At 36.5% G+C, this 17,337-nt stretch overlaps 1 protein-coding gene across 6 annotated transcripts in view; it reads right to left on the bottom strand.

The window, feature by feature from the left end:
* Nucleotides 1-17,337, bottom strand: part of Pgant9 (polypeptide N-acetylgalactosaminyltransferase 9) — a 442,501-nt gene that overhangs the window by 224,929 nt on the left and 200,235 nt on the right. For all 6 annotated transcript variants that reach the window (XM_076364365.1, XM_076364352.1, XM_076364362.1 and 3 more), the window contains one exon: nt 3,552-3,746. The gene's annotated coding sequence lies outside the window, so the exon portion shown is untranslated. The remainder of the gene's footprint in view (nt 1-3,551; nt 3,747-17,337) is intronic.

Below are 17,337 nucleotides of genomic sequence, written 5' to 3'. Positions count from 1 at the left end.
TTGCTGTTACGCTGAGGATTTTTATGTAAAGTACAAGATTGGAATTTTTAAAAATTGACGTGAAATAAATTGGTTGATTTTACAGGAATTTTAAATCATGAAACTCAGTGATAGAGCAATTAAATTGGAAGTTAAATATCAAGATATTAATATTGCCGGAGTAATTGAAGTGTTCGCAGTCCAACATTTTCACGAATTACAGAACCAACCGCATGCAATGAACAAAAGCTCCAAACACAAGATCAAAAGGCCAAAAAACAAAAGCTACCACGAAAGTACAAGCGTCACGCACATTTCAGAATAAAAAATCAACATATTCCACCCTCGGAAAAACAGATTCTCCCCGCGAAAATGATAAGCACCCACGTTCCCGCAACCATTTATATTCTCGTTGAGCTAATTAACTCGAGCAGCTAGGATTTTCCATCAAGGGGAAGAAAGTGATTAGCAAAAATTACGCTCGAGTTCAGAAGGAAAATTCTTCCCGACCGAGACGACGCGTTCTTCTTTCGATTTTCTAGTGAACTCGACATCGGGGTTTCGCGAAAGTTATTCAAAATAAGGAATAAATAATAATAAATAAATTCTATCTATTTGTTATTTTCGAGTAATGAATAGTTAATATATTCATCATTTTAATTTATTCGCCAGTTATCATGTCTTACTTTTATCCGATTCACCTCGGTCTACCATAATTTAACACATTCACATTGGGACATTTTTCTATGTATTTAATCACAGATTATATTAATAATAATGCTTACAAAAATGAGTTGGGTTATATTCTTTTTCGAAGTGTCTAATTTTCTTCAGTTGCTAATTGTGGGTAAAAGTTAATAAATAATTTGAATTTGAATAATTTGAGTTTCATTCGAATCGCGCAGGCTGTCAAATAGCAAGCAAGTTTCTTTCCCTACAGAAAAAATGAAGTCAGTATGTCTGCCTAATAATTCGAGATATACAACACAACAATTAGTATTACCAGATGAAATCAATTATTTACTCCTCGCTCTTATTCCAATAAAATTCTATTCAAACAACACCTGACACTTTGTCCGCGGAGGCTGTCAAGCAGCGAGCAAGTTTCTTTCCCGGTTACCTCTTTCACTCACTCGTTCCCGCCCTTCCAGTCGACGGTCCTTTGTCTACGACGCAACAAAGGAGTAGATTAGGCGTGGATCTACTCAGTCCAACGGCATGCATGGTATCGCGTATCTGGCCGGGCATATGTGTTCGTGCCGAGATAGACGCAGTTATGGGGCTAAATGTACCTGAATTGTACACGTAGATGCACACGGGCCGAACTGGGGTGCCCCATTGTCTCAGAACACGCGCGCGCATCGTCGAGATTAGCGTGAATACGCGACGTCAAATCGGCGACGCGACGCGACGCGACGCCCGCTAAGTATACGGATTTAATTTAATGATCAGACCGATAGAGTTGCGGCTGACGAGATACCGCGTACCGAGATAGGGCTCCCTGAAACCAATAGGGCGCCCAGATTGTTTCATTTTAGGGATGAAATTGAGACACTGAATAGAACACTGGAACTGGGATAGGATTTGGAATTGTAATGATGGTAGCAATCAGAATGTTAATTATGGTAGTCTGTAATGATAATTACAGCGATGGTAACGATGTGTGTGTTTATGTGGCTGTGTTAATTGGTGAGATGATATAGAATGTTAGTGTTTTTTGATGTTTCAGTATTCAGTGTTTGGGTATCTTTTTATTATTTGAATAATTATCCTTCGTTATAGAATACATGAAAATTCTATATAATGTTTCTTGTGATTTAATATAACTACTTTATGTAATTAATAAGATTAGAATGTTGATATCTTAATATTCAAATTAAGAAAATTGAAATTAATGTTACAAACATTTATGAACTCCCAAGTTATAGAGATTTTCAGAAATTCTATTAAAATATTTCTGTTACAAACGTTTACACTACAAAATAGTTTTACAAATTGAACTTTGATAAAAATATAATCGCTTTCCTTCCATTTAGTAAATTAGCATATTTCAAATCTTTTAAACCAACACTCACAACGTCACATAAACCTATAACTTTATTATCACACCATTCAGGATACATATTTGTATCAGAGTTCAATTTGTAAAACTATTTTGCAGTGTAAACGTTTGTAACAGAAATATTTTAATAGAATTTCTGAAAATCCCTATAACTTGGGAGTTCATAAATGTTTGTAACATTAATTTCAATTTTCTTAATTTCAATATTTCCTTAAACGAAAGGAAACGAGAAAGATAAATATTTTCCGGTAGAGTTCAGTGGAATGACTCACCGAAATTTGTTGGTAATTCTGGTATATTTCGAGCTGCGTATTCGAAACGAATTTATAAGCAATCTAGTAAATATATCCAGAAATGTAATTCCGTGGTAGGAGGATACGATTTCCCTAAAATGAATTATTGCTCCCGCGCGAATACGATTGACACGGATTCGCTAATGCACCGAAACGTTCTTGGGCATGCACCTGAATGCTCCAGCTCGGGCAAGGCATTATTGTTTCAGGACACGCACACGAATGATAGAACGTAGATTAGCGCCATCAAAGCGCCCACATTCGGCACACACAGAATTCGTGGAACGCTATTACGGGGATTGATTTGATAAATAAATGTTTGACGTGGTAACAGAGGAACCATAACGTTTGATTTGTCACAACAAAATTCATATGGATGTTAATTAATTGATCTGACACACGGAATTCGGAGGATCTTGTAAATCAAAATTGAATGTACATTTTTGAAAGAATATTGTGTTGATTTTATTGGTATCAATCCGAAGAATTAATAAATATAAATTACATTAGCGTAATTTTAATAACACATCAGTAACTTGAAAAATTCGATGCAATATTTTAGTACATGAAAACTGTTTAAATACGTTGTTGATTTAATAACTTCTTGTTTTTCTATTGACCACCTAGTATTTTTTTAAACAATAAACAATCCTTAAGCATTTAAAACTGCGATAAATTTAAAAAGAAATATATTAGAATAAAAAATTAAATATTCTTCACAAAATCATTCAAAAAGATTCGTTACCAAAATTTTAAATATGATATATTTTCAGTTGTTTAACCCAGTTAACAATTGTAGAGTTACCGTGAAGTAACGTTATTTCTTAAATAAAGAAAATCGTGTAACAACTCGTGTTTATCATACCCACATTGTCTAATCTTCTTCCGCAATCGATTTCTCCGGTAGATTTCGTAATTAATACATTTCTCGTGCAATAAATTCGAAGATTATTGTAAGCTATTTTCACTGTCATAAATACAGCTGTAGAAGACGTCTTAGTATGGAATTTCATATAAAATATTTGCAATGGTGATGTACCTAATTATGTCGGGGAAACTCTCACGATCCAAAGTGGTCGTCAATTAACACAGTTGCTAAGCAGATTTAGCCGAGAAAAATGTACGCTCTCGAGTACCAATGATACTGTAACTACTCGACGGAGAGCGAAGTATACTGTCAATGGCAAAAACGTTATAATGTAAGATTGAACATTTACCGTGAGAACGTCCTCGGTTCACAGCTTCCGATTCACCTGGATGATCGACTTCCGTTTGTTATTCGACGGCTCTCGTTTTCTATACCAGAAGACAATCTGTCTCGTAGTCGCTCGGGCTCGAGTGAATAACCGTGAAAGTTTTGGGAATCGAGCCGGAAAACTGTAACTCGCGTCGACACTCACGCTTCGATAGCGCTGAAAGCAAAAAAGAGAATATCCTTGTAAGCATAATGTCCCGATATTAAAATTACAAGGTCGTCGTGTAATTTAAAAGATTTTTTCCTATTCATTTGTGTATGTAGACTCGTCAATTTACATGGAAATAGAAAGATCTTAATTTTGATTTTGATTGATTTATTACTGTGGTGTCGCGGCACTTTAATTTAGTTAAATAAGATGAAGAATTAAGAAATATTTTTAAAAATTGAGAATAGTATGTTATACGCATAATTGGAATGAAATCATTTTCTGTAACGGGAATAAAATTAAAATTTTGTTGATATAGAAATATTAATACTATCAATTATATTATTAATATTATAATATTATTAACTATATTATTAATGTTATAATATTATCAATTATATTATTAATATTATAATATTATTAACTATATTATTAATGTTATAATATTATCAATTATATTATTAATATTATAACATTATAACTTATATTATTAATATTATAACATTATAATTTATATTATTAATATAATAACATTATGACTTATGTAATGAAATAGTAAACTTAATCATCGAACAAATTATGACTTATCACATTCCGAACCGTTTACATTAATTAAATTTCATTTCCTACAATAATTTTTATTTATTATTACTTTTTATACTTTCTTTATTCCATAATTTTAGAACATTAACAAAATCAAATCGTTATTTCTCATTACATTGTAACGATAACTGTACAATGCTTAAACAGAACATAATTCCTGATTCTTATTTAAAATTACAAAAGAACGATTACGTAACAGCAGAAATAATTTACACTGGCAGTGAAAACACTCTTCACAACTAACTTCTAACGCCAGGAAAAATCATCGAGCTTCCGTTCATACCGAAATGTTAAAATACTTTCAAATAACTCTCGCTCTACTTTCATCCCAGCCCGACAAGTAGTATTGGTCTTTGCGTGGTCAGACAGACTACTTCGCAAAGTTCCCTCGTAGAGAAAATGAAACTGTATTTCTGAATTTCCCGGCTGTGTACGTGTGCGCGTTTATGTACCGAGTTCTCCCTTCGACTGAAACGAAACAGACTGTGTCACGACTGAGAAGAAGGAATTGTGGAAAGGAAGAGAGACGAGTATAATTTAATATGACGCTCCTGCGAGAGAATTCCCGGCGTCAGCGGGCCGCCCGATTTTTCCAATTTGGTCTGAGTAAATTGTGAAGCATTCTTTAACACGTCGAATATCTATTCTGGGAAAGTATACAACGGTCTTTCTACTAGAGAAAATATAACATAGCTTCGAATAGAAATAATGTTCGTGACATATTTGCGTGTTAACACGTTGACTGCCACGATGGTCACCGAAGATAGGAATTTCCAAATTGCTGGAGAACAATTACAATAAGAAATAAAAATATTTAGTAACATAAGTAGCTAGATCATAGCGTAATACGACTACCGTGATACTAAACTATTAATAATTATTTTCAATATAATTTTCCTTTGTTATTAAAGAAAGAGTATTACTATTCAAAACGCTAGAAATTCTCGTGGCAGTCAATGTGTTAACGTGATCCCCGACCAAATCGAATTACTATAGTTCACTCGATTAAACGACGATTATTTGAAAAGATTTCAACGTGCAATAATAATAGTGCGATTCAATCAAATGATCTAATATTATATTTTTTCTATTCTGTGTATTTTACTGTATGAAATCGTGTGGCATTTAACGTGTTAAAGACTAATTTATGAAATTTTGATTTTTAATGAAACGGAGAATTAATGAAGGATATTACTGAGTTCGATAAATAGTTTTTCTTTTATTTTTCAATGTGATAGATGAATAAATGTTGTAAACATATAAGTGTTTGCACTAAGTGATGATAACAAGTAGAAATATTGTTGAATGAAATTTAATTTTATGAATGTTTGATTTGTTCTTTATTCAAAATCCAAGAAAACTTGGTAATTAATCGAATATCTACATCATCAGATCTCATAATGGTATAATTGACTAACGTGTTCGTGAATAAATCAATTACTCCAAATAATATTTCCTTCTCACAAACAATATGTTACCATAATTTTTCGGAGATAATAAACTCCCTTCAATGTTCACTTAATTTCTCACAAGTACCACCTAACGAAATAATAAAAATTTGGAAACTCTAAAATACTAAAACTAATCCCACTCTCCTATTTAAAATTCTAAACTTAACCCCTTGCCTTATGATTTATTTCTTAATTGTAATCGATACAACTACTTTATCATTACTCATTTACTAGGAAAAGAGCAAATTTTGAATTATGAATTAATTATCCATTATCTAATTACTTATATCAATTAATTACAACTCTATTTGAATATTTCACAAGAACAAAAAATGTATACCACCCTTTATAGAAAAAGGAACATTTCAAACGCAAATGTACGAAAACAATTCTATCCCTTCAACGTAACAAAGTACTTTTTCTTGTTTGAAATTCGATACTTTAAAATTCAGAACTGCCAACGGATTCCATAATACCTTCCAACACTACCAAAACTTCCCAAAACGTATAAAAGAATAAATTTTGAATTATGAATTAATTATCTATTATCTAATTACTTATATCAACTAATTACAACTCTATTTGAATGTTTCATAAGAACAAAAAATGTATACCACCCTTTATAGAAAAAGGAGCATTTCAAACGCAAATGTACGAAAACAATTCTACCCCTTCAACGTAACAAAGTACTTTTTCTTGTTTGAAATTCGATACTTTAAAATTCAGAACTGTCAACGAATTCCATGATACCATCCGACACTACCAAAACTTCCCAAAACCCTTCTCAAGTATTTTCATCGTTAATACCAATCGCGAGCTCACAAATTCGCCGGGTCGAACTGCAAATAATCCCGCCGGGCAGAAAAGAACGAAACAGGCGTCGCTCGGTGAAACGATAATAACATACCGGCTGCGCTGACTCCCGATGCACGATAAGCGAGACGAAAATGGCGTCGGCGTTGACTGCGCAGATAAAGCAAGAATTCTATTATCGGAGGCTTAAAAATCCTGACGCGCGGTAATGCCGCTTCCTATTTGAAATTCAACTTTGTCAGCTCGGTCCGCGGGTACCGGTCCCAGCCAGAAATATTATATCAACTCCGCTGTTTCGCTTTGATGAGTACGGACACGGCGAAATAAGGGTGTACTTAATTAAACGAATTCCCCTCCGCCAGAAGAAAAATAAGAGGATTATTCTAAAGAAGCGACCAAATGTTTCTTTGTAACGGAAACAAGCCCTTAGACCAGCTGAACGATGCCGACGAGGGCGCAAAGAACAGGGCGAAAGGGGGAAACATGGCGGAACGGAACGGTGGATTTGTAACTGTGCGCCGCACAGTGGGTCGAACTCGTCGAACACTAGGCATTGGGTAGAAAATAATTTTCTGCTACTGTTATTGCAGAACAAGTGTCCATTAAAAGTTCGTAACAGGAAACCATATTTTACAATTCAGCAAACTTCATTTGAAAGTCTCAAAACTTATGTACAATATTCTTCAGATTGCGTTCCGAGTTATTGTACTGGGAAAACGTGTTTACTTATTGTCACAGATAAAAACTGATTTGTTATTTCATTACGAAACCAAGGGGAAACGTATGTTCGCGGAGAACACACGTTTTTGCGGATCAATTAATGAAAGCGGGAATTAAACGGAAAATTTATACTTCGATAAAGTGTGTTGATAGGTAGAAAGGAAAACGCTGCACGTGTTGTCAATTTTGACTTGCGATTGAGGTTGAAAGAATAGATGTAATAAGTTGTGGGTGAATGATTGCGTAAATAGAAAATGTTAATGTTTTTTAAATATATTTTATCTGAGGGGGTAAGGAAGATATTATATAATAATTGGAGTGTGAGAATACGGATCTAATTATATTCACATCAAAGACAGAAATTTAAATATAATTTGATATTAAATAATAATTAGAGTGTGAGAATATGGACCTAATTATATTCTCATCGAAGATATAAATTTAAATATAATTTGATATGAAATAATGATTGGAGTGTAAGAATCCAGATTTAGTTATATTTAAATCAAAGACATAAATTGAAGTGTATTTAATTTGATTTTCAAGAGACTACTGTGGAAAGTGAACTAAAGCAAACAAGGAAGAAAGAAAGAGGTAAAGAGGACAAGAGAGAGATAGTGAGAGGAAGAGGGAGAGGGATATCGTGTGAGTCATCCATCAAGAGCAAGCACTATCAAGCCAGCTTCCTCAAATATTAACACAATGGCAACATGGTGCGTTCGGTAGCAACAAAGATCGTGCACGTCAGCTTATGATCCGGAAAAGCAAGGAAGATAGACAACATCCAGCGTCGAGATACCCAGTAGATAATTTTGTCTAGTTCAACAGAGTTGCTCGCACGTCGTTTCATTAAGTTGGACATCCTTTTAAAATCAACGGTTTTTAAAGAGTACTTGTTACAAAGATTGGAGAATCGTTAAAATTCCAAAAATGTTTGTCTTCTGTGATAATATTTACACGAGTATATTGCAGATAATCAGAGAATGTTATTCTATAGTATTCTTGAATGTAATTAAATAATTAATTAGAGAACTTCCTCGGTAGGTCAATTTTTAAAATATCTTCTTACAGAATAATTGTATATATTCTTTTAATGGAGCCATAGATATCAAATAAATCAACAAAAATAATCATAAACAACATTGCCCGTCGCATTTCGCCGTTTCATGCAAGAAGACCCGGTAAACTCGTAGGCGAAGCCAATTTTGTTTACTAAATTGAGTTGCCCGCAGAAACAAACGCAATTATGGTACAGATTAATTTCGACTAGAATCAGTACATTAAACCGAAATTTGCTTACTCCATTAAGAGTTTTAACAAAGTTCCGGTCAAAATGAAAATCTCGTTAAACGCCCCCGAACTTTCCATAATACCAAGTTTTAAACAACGGCGCGAGTGATAAAATCCGTGGTTGAACGATAACTTCTCCGGAATCAAATTTCCGTTAAGAAAAGTAGCACCAACGAAGTTCAATTTAAATCCGTACCGCCGCTTGGAAATTTCAGTACTCCGGGGGATGTTGCGCAACACTGAGGGAAGTTCGACAGCTGCAGTGAAAGTACTTTAGCTGAAGAGACCCGTGTTTGCTCGTAAGCTCCGGCAAGACCGTTTGCGGTCAACCACAACAGAAACGACAGAAAATTCGGGTCGTCCTAAATCTGCTTTCAAAAGTAGAACCGTACGAAGTGGTCCCTTCCACGAAATCTTCTTTCGGATTGCGAAATAAAATCAGCGTGAAATTCATAACCCTACTACTGCCAGTTCTTTCCTAATTCTCTTTTCTTTAACTGAACTCAAAAATAATTATCCCTTCGTTGAATATAAAACGAGTGTATGAAACTAACGTAGAAAAGCTTCATCTCGTCCATAGTATGTATTTATATAAAAATTCAACAACAAAATTAAAACAATACGAAGTAAACATAAAATTACTCGTCTTCTGAAATTAGATCAGGAAAACTGTATAACCCTACTACTGACAATTCTTTTATAATTTTCCTCTCTATAAGTAAGTTTCGAAAACAATTATCACTTTACTAAATATATTACAAGTTCTTCTGAAATTAACGTAGAAAAGTTTCGCCTCGTTCGCGCTATCGAAACGAAACTTCGACGAAATTGAGATACCGAAGTTCCTGCTTATCTGCCGATCGAGATAACGCTTTAATGCAACGTGGAAGCATCGGGTCGTCCCTTGGTGGTGCACGCGCAACAATTTCCCCGGTGTTACGTCATCGACTCGCATCTCGAGAACTCTCATTAACAACGACGTAACAGCTACTTAGAAGTTACCAGTGCAGAATGGTTGCCGGTGCTTAGTACTTATAGTCATTAAATTAGACGTTACTTAACCCCGCGGCGAATGAAATCGACACCTGTGTAGAGTAATTGAGTAAACAGCTTCAATCCCCGTGTTTCCCTTGACAATCTATACGCGTTACGGCCGTTGTTCCCTTCGAACGAGCATTCAACCCTCTCAGGATCAATGGATTTTCGGAGACACTCGATCAAATGTTTAAGAGGTTGGCTGTCTATTTAATAAATGGTATTTTTCATTTCATTTACCATTTTTGTTGAATGCAATGTACCACTGAAGTACTAAACGTTATTTTTAATTTTAAACATAACATAACGGTTTCTTAATTTTTAAACTATTTTATTGTGATTAGAAATTTCTTTATTTTTATTCCTACTAACGAACGACGTCGATTACAAAAGATTTTTGTAGATTTCAAGTATTTCGATTGGAGTAATTGGCAGTAAACCTGTTAAAGAGTTTGTACAACGTAAATATGGAACTTTTTTTGGTATTATAAAATTCTTAAATCTATTTCCATGTCAAGAAACGTAAGTAATATTTATATTCTTAGTAGGCTTAAAAAAGAACGTAAATTAATTTTTATATCTTCTATAATAAATTCTTATACCGAAGTTAGACTTTCAACTAAAGCAAAATATAGAGGTGTGTTACGAATTCATTTGCACAGCGAATACCTTATAATTTCTTATCCAGTTGAAAAACTACGCAGAATAAAACATTATTGGGCCTAGTCACGGAATAAACTTTAAAACAAGAGGGCTAACGTAGGAAATAAAAATCTGCTTTGAATTTGCAATTATCGAACACAACGTTTTAAATTAAGATAAAGATTAACCATGGAATTATTGTAATAAACGCAACAATGTGTAACGTAAAAACCTCAGGAATTTATTTCACTTTTTTGTAACGAATATTTCATAATTTCTTATCCCAATGAAAAATTACCAAGAATGAGTCATTGTTAATGCAGTTAGTCACGAAACAATATAAGGTATTAATACAAGAAAGAAAACTTCACTTCATATCAGATTTACGATTGTTGACTACGAAACTGTAAATTAACCTAAAGATCATCCATTTTAATTACTATCTTAATATCTTACTATGCATACTTCACTTAACTGTCACAGTCAACGTAATAGCGCATAAAATACAAAGACTCCAAGAAATTAGAGTAATTCCGTAGAAGATGACCGTAAAAAAAATATGATCAACTATCTTGCACAAACAATCGCCACAATTACATTTACAATTAATCTCTCTTCATGTCTACTTTTACTTCTCATCGATTATTTCCTAAGAAAGTAATTAAAGTTAATTTAAAACTAAAATTTGATTCAAATCCTTCTAATCTTCATTTAAATGTATTTTAAAAAAAAACATGGCCATTACCTTATACCATTAACTTTGAAAATCCCTAAGTCGTATATTTTTAGTCTCAAGATATTTAAAAACTTATACTTGAAGAGATTAAAAAATATTTTTATACTATATAACAAAAATATATCAAAGACATTAGTCTCGATAAAATGAGAATTTAGTGCAACTCAGTAATGTTGTATATAATTTATAAATATGTTTCTTAACGTTCCAAATGACTATTCGTTCAAAATGAAACGCACAATCATTTTCCACGACAATAAGCCACTTGACACGACGAGCCTACCAACGAGATAGACGATCCTCGAACAAAACCTTAGTCCGGATTAAGCGTGTTCGACGATTTTTCAGCAACGCGCAGGTTACGACGGACGTTGAGAGAACGCGCGGGGTCAGAGCTGACGAATGAATCCAACCCGGTCTTCCTTTTTCATCCTCGCTATCGCCGTCCCGACAATGTAAATTCGGCATTGTGGACCCTTGAAAAATGTCTGGCCAAGCCGCGCGTCTCTTTCGCCGCGCTTTCCGCCCTATTTTTCGACGGACCCTCGGCCGTCGCGACGCCCACTTCCGGCGCCGTTTCCCGGTCGCCTTTCAGCGATCAAGCAGGGACGCTTGATCGTCTCCGGCCCCCGGAAACGGCGCTTTTGTCCACGCGTTACCGGTTACATCGAGTCGAGTCGAGTCGAGTCGATCGATTAGGCCGCGCGACGTGATCCTTGGATAAGCGTCGTTTTTCATGGTGCACGGCTCTACGCTGTCTTTCTTTTCTTCGTTTAAGGACGTGCGAGCCATTCAACGAACTGGACGCCTGATTTTCCAGATGAGTTAGAAGGGTTGCTTTAGAGATTGTTTGGTGTTTTAATGCAGCTTGATGGGGTGATTGTTTTAACGTTACAATAATAATTCTATGGCATTTTTGGTTTTTTGTTTGAAGAGATGAGACTCGTTCAATGAGCTGAATGCCTGATTTTGGAGATGAGTTAGAAGGGTTGCTAAATTGTTTAGTGTTTTAATGAAGTTTGATAGTGTAGCTGTTTTGTTGTATTAATAATTCTTGTTAGATATCTGATTTTGGAGATGAGTTAGAAGAGTTGCTTTAGAGATTGTTTGGTGTTTTAAGGGAATTTTGTACAATAATAGCTTTAATGTTATTTTGATAAATGTAATTGTAGTAACAACTGTAGATACATATAAATCTAATAAGAATTGATATGATTTATTTAATACCTGGTCGTTTCCAAGCGAAACTTTGCCAACCCCTGAGTTATAGAACTTCATCGCCTAATTTCGGATTCTGGACAGGGGATCTTCAAGACGAATGAGATACGAAATCTGCTAGTATGTTACTAATGGATTTTGTTTGGTAGTTCGATAGAGGGATTAGGCATTGTGATATGGCCAATGCCTGGTCCACGGGGAAATTAGGAGGCTATGGAGAATTGACGGGGATCAAGATTCTCTTTCTGAGTGATATGAACATATCGTTCAGATATAAAAATTCTCGTAACTTGATAAAGAATATATCATAATTTCTATTCTATCTTAAATTTCTATTCTGTGTTAAAGTAACACCCCACTCCACATTTGATTCGTCTATCAATTAATACTAAACAATAAAAATACTATTATCACTATTCTACCCCCTCAATATCACACACAACACCAACAAAATATTCTTTACACCCACTAAAACCTCCAAAACCGTTCCAATCAAACCAAACTCACGGCAAATTCTTAAAAAATCCCCCTCAAACCGCTACAACGGTAATTGCCTAAACAAAGAAAAACAAAAGAAACGTAACGAGACACGATCCAAGCCGTTTAAGTCCCGCGTCGCGGCATCGTCGCGCCCTTTGTGCGACCGGGAAAAGGATTTCAAGATCTTTTTCCGTATAAATATTCGCGGCACGTGTCCATTTTAAACCACTATCTCGTAATTACAAGGTCGTAAAACAAGTCCCAACGTTCCGGAGGAATGAAAGGGGGGAAAAAAGGGGGAGAGGAAAAACATCGGAGCGAAGAGAACGGGACGAAGAGAAGAAAAGAATGGAGAGAGCACGCTGGAAAAGTGGCGAGGAGAGGATCCACAAACGGTAGTGAGAATTTTCCGGCGTAGAGGCGCAACAATGGCGGTCGCCGAAGAACGCCGGGGTCCCGTTTCCTGCTGCCCCCCTCCCGCGCCCTTCAACCGCTGCAAGCTAGACCACGCTTTTCTTTTTTCCCCTTTTCATCCCTTTCTTCCTCTCAAACGCACCGGAGCTCGCCGCTTGCCGCCCCAGTAATTCGAACGATGTAATCTGGCTTCTTGCTCCGCAGATTACCGGACGGAATTAACCTCACGCCGACTGCTTTCGGGACACGCCACTCCGCACCTTGAGAATTCGCGGAGAACGCGCCACGAGACCCGAATTGGGCAGCGTAACCCTCGCGATTTCACGGGAATGAAGTGGCCGCAGGAATTATTCGGAATTTGTTACGCGCGTTTCCGTGCTGTGTTCGTTCGTTGCCCGGTATAGGTTATGTTCCGTGGCCGCCATTTTCGCGGTGCACGCGAAATAGCGGTTTCACCGGGTTTAAGATTGTCGTGTCGGTTTAACGGTCGTGATTGTGACTGTAACGAGTGCGTAATGAATATTAGGTACTGAATATTTTGTGGGACAGAATGGCGGGAGTGTTTGAATACAGTGGAATGAAGTTTCGGTGTGAGTTTGGAGTTGATGAAAGTTCTGGAGAAGGAAATATGTTAATTTGTATTGTCATACATCGGTTACATATTGCTGCTTTGAAGTTGGTTTAGAATTATTTTTTAAATTATTAAATTATTTAAATATTTTGTTAAGATGAAATGATCTCTGTTTTTATCGTTGAATTGGCTGTAAAGGTTAGAAGAATTTACAAACATGGAGTACGAAAACCATGGAATTTACAGTATGAAAAATACATAAGTCCAATAAATTATTTCTGCATTAATTGATCGGATCATTATTTAGTGCTTATCATTATCATTATCAATACGAAATACAGACTGCATTTAGCAGTTTCAATTTCATTACAAACGAGCTGCCACTTAAAATCTGTGTAACGATCATGCTATTAAACAAATCCGTATCCGCTTTAAAGTACAACCCGATTATCAAGGGAACAACAAATTCGAGGCGAGCTTACTACAGATTAAACCCGTAACTTCCGACGTGTCTCGAGCAGCTGGTTCTTTCCGACGAAATATATCGTAGCCTCTCCTATTCCGTGCACTCGTCTATGGCCGTGGCTTAAAACAAAACTCTCGAAATTTCAATAAATCGCAACCCTCTAACGCGGCGGGTATAAAGTAAAGCACCGAAGGTCGTAATAATGTCCAACGAGCTCACATGGGGCTAAAAATTGAATTCACTTCAACTGAATACTATTGCCGGCGCTTTCGACAAGGGATGTATATATTAATTATAGTCTCTAGACCACCAGTTATCTTACCACTAGCGTAGAAGAAACAGAATACAGAAATAAACAATCTTTCTTTAAATTCTACATTCGTGTTATGCTTAGAACTATATTACTGGAATAATAATATTAAATTCAATTTTATTACACAAAACTCAATCAAAATTTATCATTTACCTATTACACTGTCTAAGTACATTCCCACATAAATATATAAAATCCTCACTCCACGCGTGAAATAAACAATATTTACAACAGACAACAAATACAAATCACACTAAATCCTCCAAGAATGACCAAACCCTAAAATTTCTAAACCTCCCAGCAATACACTAATCTTCAAAAACCCAACAGCCGAGCGTCCAAGCATCCACCAATTTCCAAATCCCAAAACAATCTGCACAACTCCCCAAAAAACGAGCAAAAGTCCGAATAAACTTAATATAAGCAATTAACGTAAACTTCCAAAGAATGTAATCCCAAGCGAGAAAAAGCAGCGCGCAGTCCGAGGAGCATCAAGAAAACAGCGCCAACAAGAGCGAGGTAGAGCCGGGTCCGAAATGGAAAACTACCCCCGCCCCGGCACAGAAGTCCGGGGATTGTCGTACGACGATGAGCTTTCTCATAACGAAGTTTCTTTCCGTGTTTGGCACGCGATGCACGTGCGATTCTCCGATCCAACTCGCCCCCCGTCCTCCCGAACCTCCTTTTGCGCCCTTTCATCGTCCCTTTTTCTTCTTGTTCTTCTTCCGCGCTTCGAAGGGGCTGCAGCCGGCGGTTAATGGATTTAACGGCTGAGCCGAAAGCTGGACGAATCTCTGTTTGCTAGGAGATTCTCGGGGCCGAGGGAAAACGACCGTGAAAGATGCCCCGGATATAAGCGGGATTTATGAGGGCGTCAGGATGTTCAAGGGACGGGGGGGTGGCAGCAAGGAAAAAGGGGGGAAAGGCAAAGGCTCGCACGAACTGCCGGTGAAGCGAGTTAATTAAGACTCGGCCGCTCCCACCTTCTTCGGCGCCAACCCCCGTCGAACTTGCTGACTACGTTTCACCCTCGGACCTGTTTTTTAAAGGCTGGTTCGAACTTTTGTAGTGGTTTTCACGTGGAAACGCGAATTTTCTTCGGTCGAATGGAGAGAGATGAATGGGAGTGGAAGTTGCTGGAAAGGGAAGGGACAAGATTTCGAGGGTGATTGCGTTTAAATAGGGGGTTTTGTTGGGAATAGAGTTTTAAATATATTATATTTGCTGATTCTGATCATGCGTGAGAAGAATATTAATGCTGATGTAAGTTTTCTGTTTAAATAGAGGGATTTGTTGGAAATAGAGTTTTAAATATATTATATTTGTTGATTTTGATAATGTGGGAGAGCAATATTAATGTTGATGTACATTTTTTGACTGAATGGAGAGAGATGAATGAGGGTAGAAGTTAGTTGAAAGGGAAGGAGATATAAATAATAATAACGTCGTTTCTCATGAATTTTTCTTAATGAAAACTCACAGAACTTTTTCGAGAATGGCATTAAAAAATTAATCGAAAAAATGGAGAAGGTTCATAACAGTAGTTAATATGTTGACGATTAAAAAACGGAAGAATTAATTTTTTACACTTGAAGTTAGCACAACAAACGATATTATGTATAGGATGACCTGATATATTTATTGATTTTTATAAGGCGAGAAAAAAATATTAAATCGCTGTCAGAAGGTGACTTGAGTTTCGAGAGAATTTAAGAAAGACCAGGAACTCTTTTGAAGACCTTCAAGAGATGTCGGAGTCCTCGGAAGCATTCGGAGGTTCTTAAAGGGTTCAAAGATATTTTCGAGGACCTAAAGAAAGTCCCAAGGAATCGCGAAGTATTCTCAACAGCTTCCGAAAGACCTCAGGAAATCTCAAAATTTAACAAGTATCCTGAAATACTTGGAAAGATCCGAAAATCAAAGACCCTAAAACATTTTCAAAGGACCTTGAAGTTTCATCTTAATAAAAATTAAAACAAAAAAATATGAAATCTTTAAAATGATTAGAATACGTTAATATAATGTATAAGAAGATATAAAATATTCGAAACAATGAAAATTACGAGAAACACATATTGCCCAACAAAATTCAGTAACATTCCATATTCCACACGCAGTTCTGTTACAAAACATTCTTCAATTAATTAATAGAATAATTAATCGAACTGATGAATCAATAAAATAATAAATTATAACTGTACAAATCTAATAACATAATTCTCCCTAACATCTTACAAACCAGGCTCACAGAAAGTATCCACGTTCAGCTAATTATTACCGTTGTTTCCGTTTTCGCTAATTAAGTCGCGCAGAAGACGGGAGTATCTATTGCGTATGGATCTCATTCTTCCTGAAACAAAAATCCCCCTATTCACCGACAGAGAAAGTTTCGTGCATTAAGGTGGGGCACATTAGCCCGGGAAACGTAGATCACAGAATGAGATGCACCCTTGAACGGGCGTCCCTGATTTTCATTTCGCGTGTTCACCAGCCGTGGTGGTTGCCGCCGCCTCGCGGAGGTCCTTCACCCCTTTTAACCGACCGTTGAATCTGACTCGGCTAATTACCGAGCCGATTGTGACCGGAGAACCGAAGACGGCAATCAAAAGAAGCCGTAGGGTGGTTCGAGGGGGTGGAGCAATGTGATTCGCTCGATTCTTCGCCGCTTTCTTGCCCGTTCGTTCGTGTAAATGCTCGTTAAATTACATCCCCGTTTGATGACGTTCTACGACGTCACTTCGAGAAAGAAACTGCACCCTTTTCAGCGACAATCTCATTCAGACGTCCGCTCGTAAATAGGGAGACACAGTCGCACTCGAATCTTTTTCTATTCCCTTGCGCGGGGGCT

This window comes from Nomia melanderi, chromosome 1 (genome assembly GCF_051020985.1).
Source record: "Nomia melanderi isolate GNS246 chromosome 1, iyNomMela1, whole genome shotgun sequence".
Lineage (NCBI taxonomy): Eukaryota > Metazoa > Arthropoda > Insecta > Hymenoptera > Halictidae > Nomia > Nomia melanderi.
Note: the sequence above shows the minus strand (reverse complement) of the source record. Positions and strands in the feature narration are given on the sequence as shown.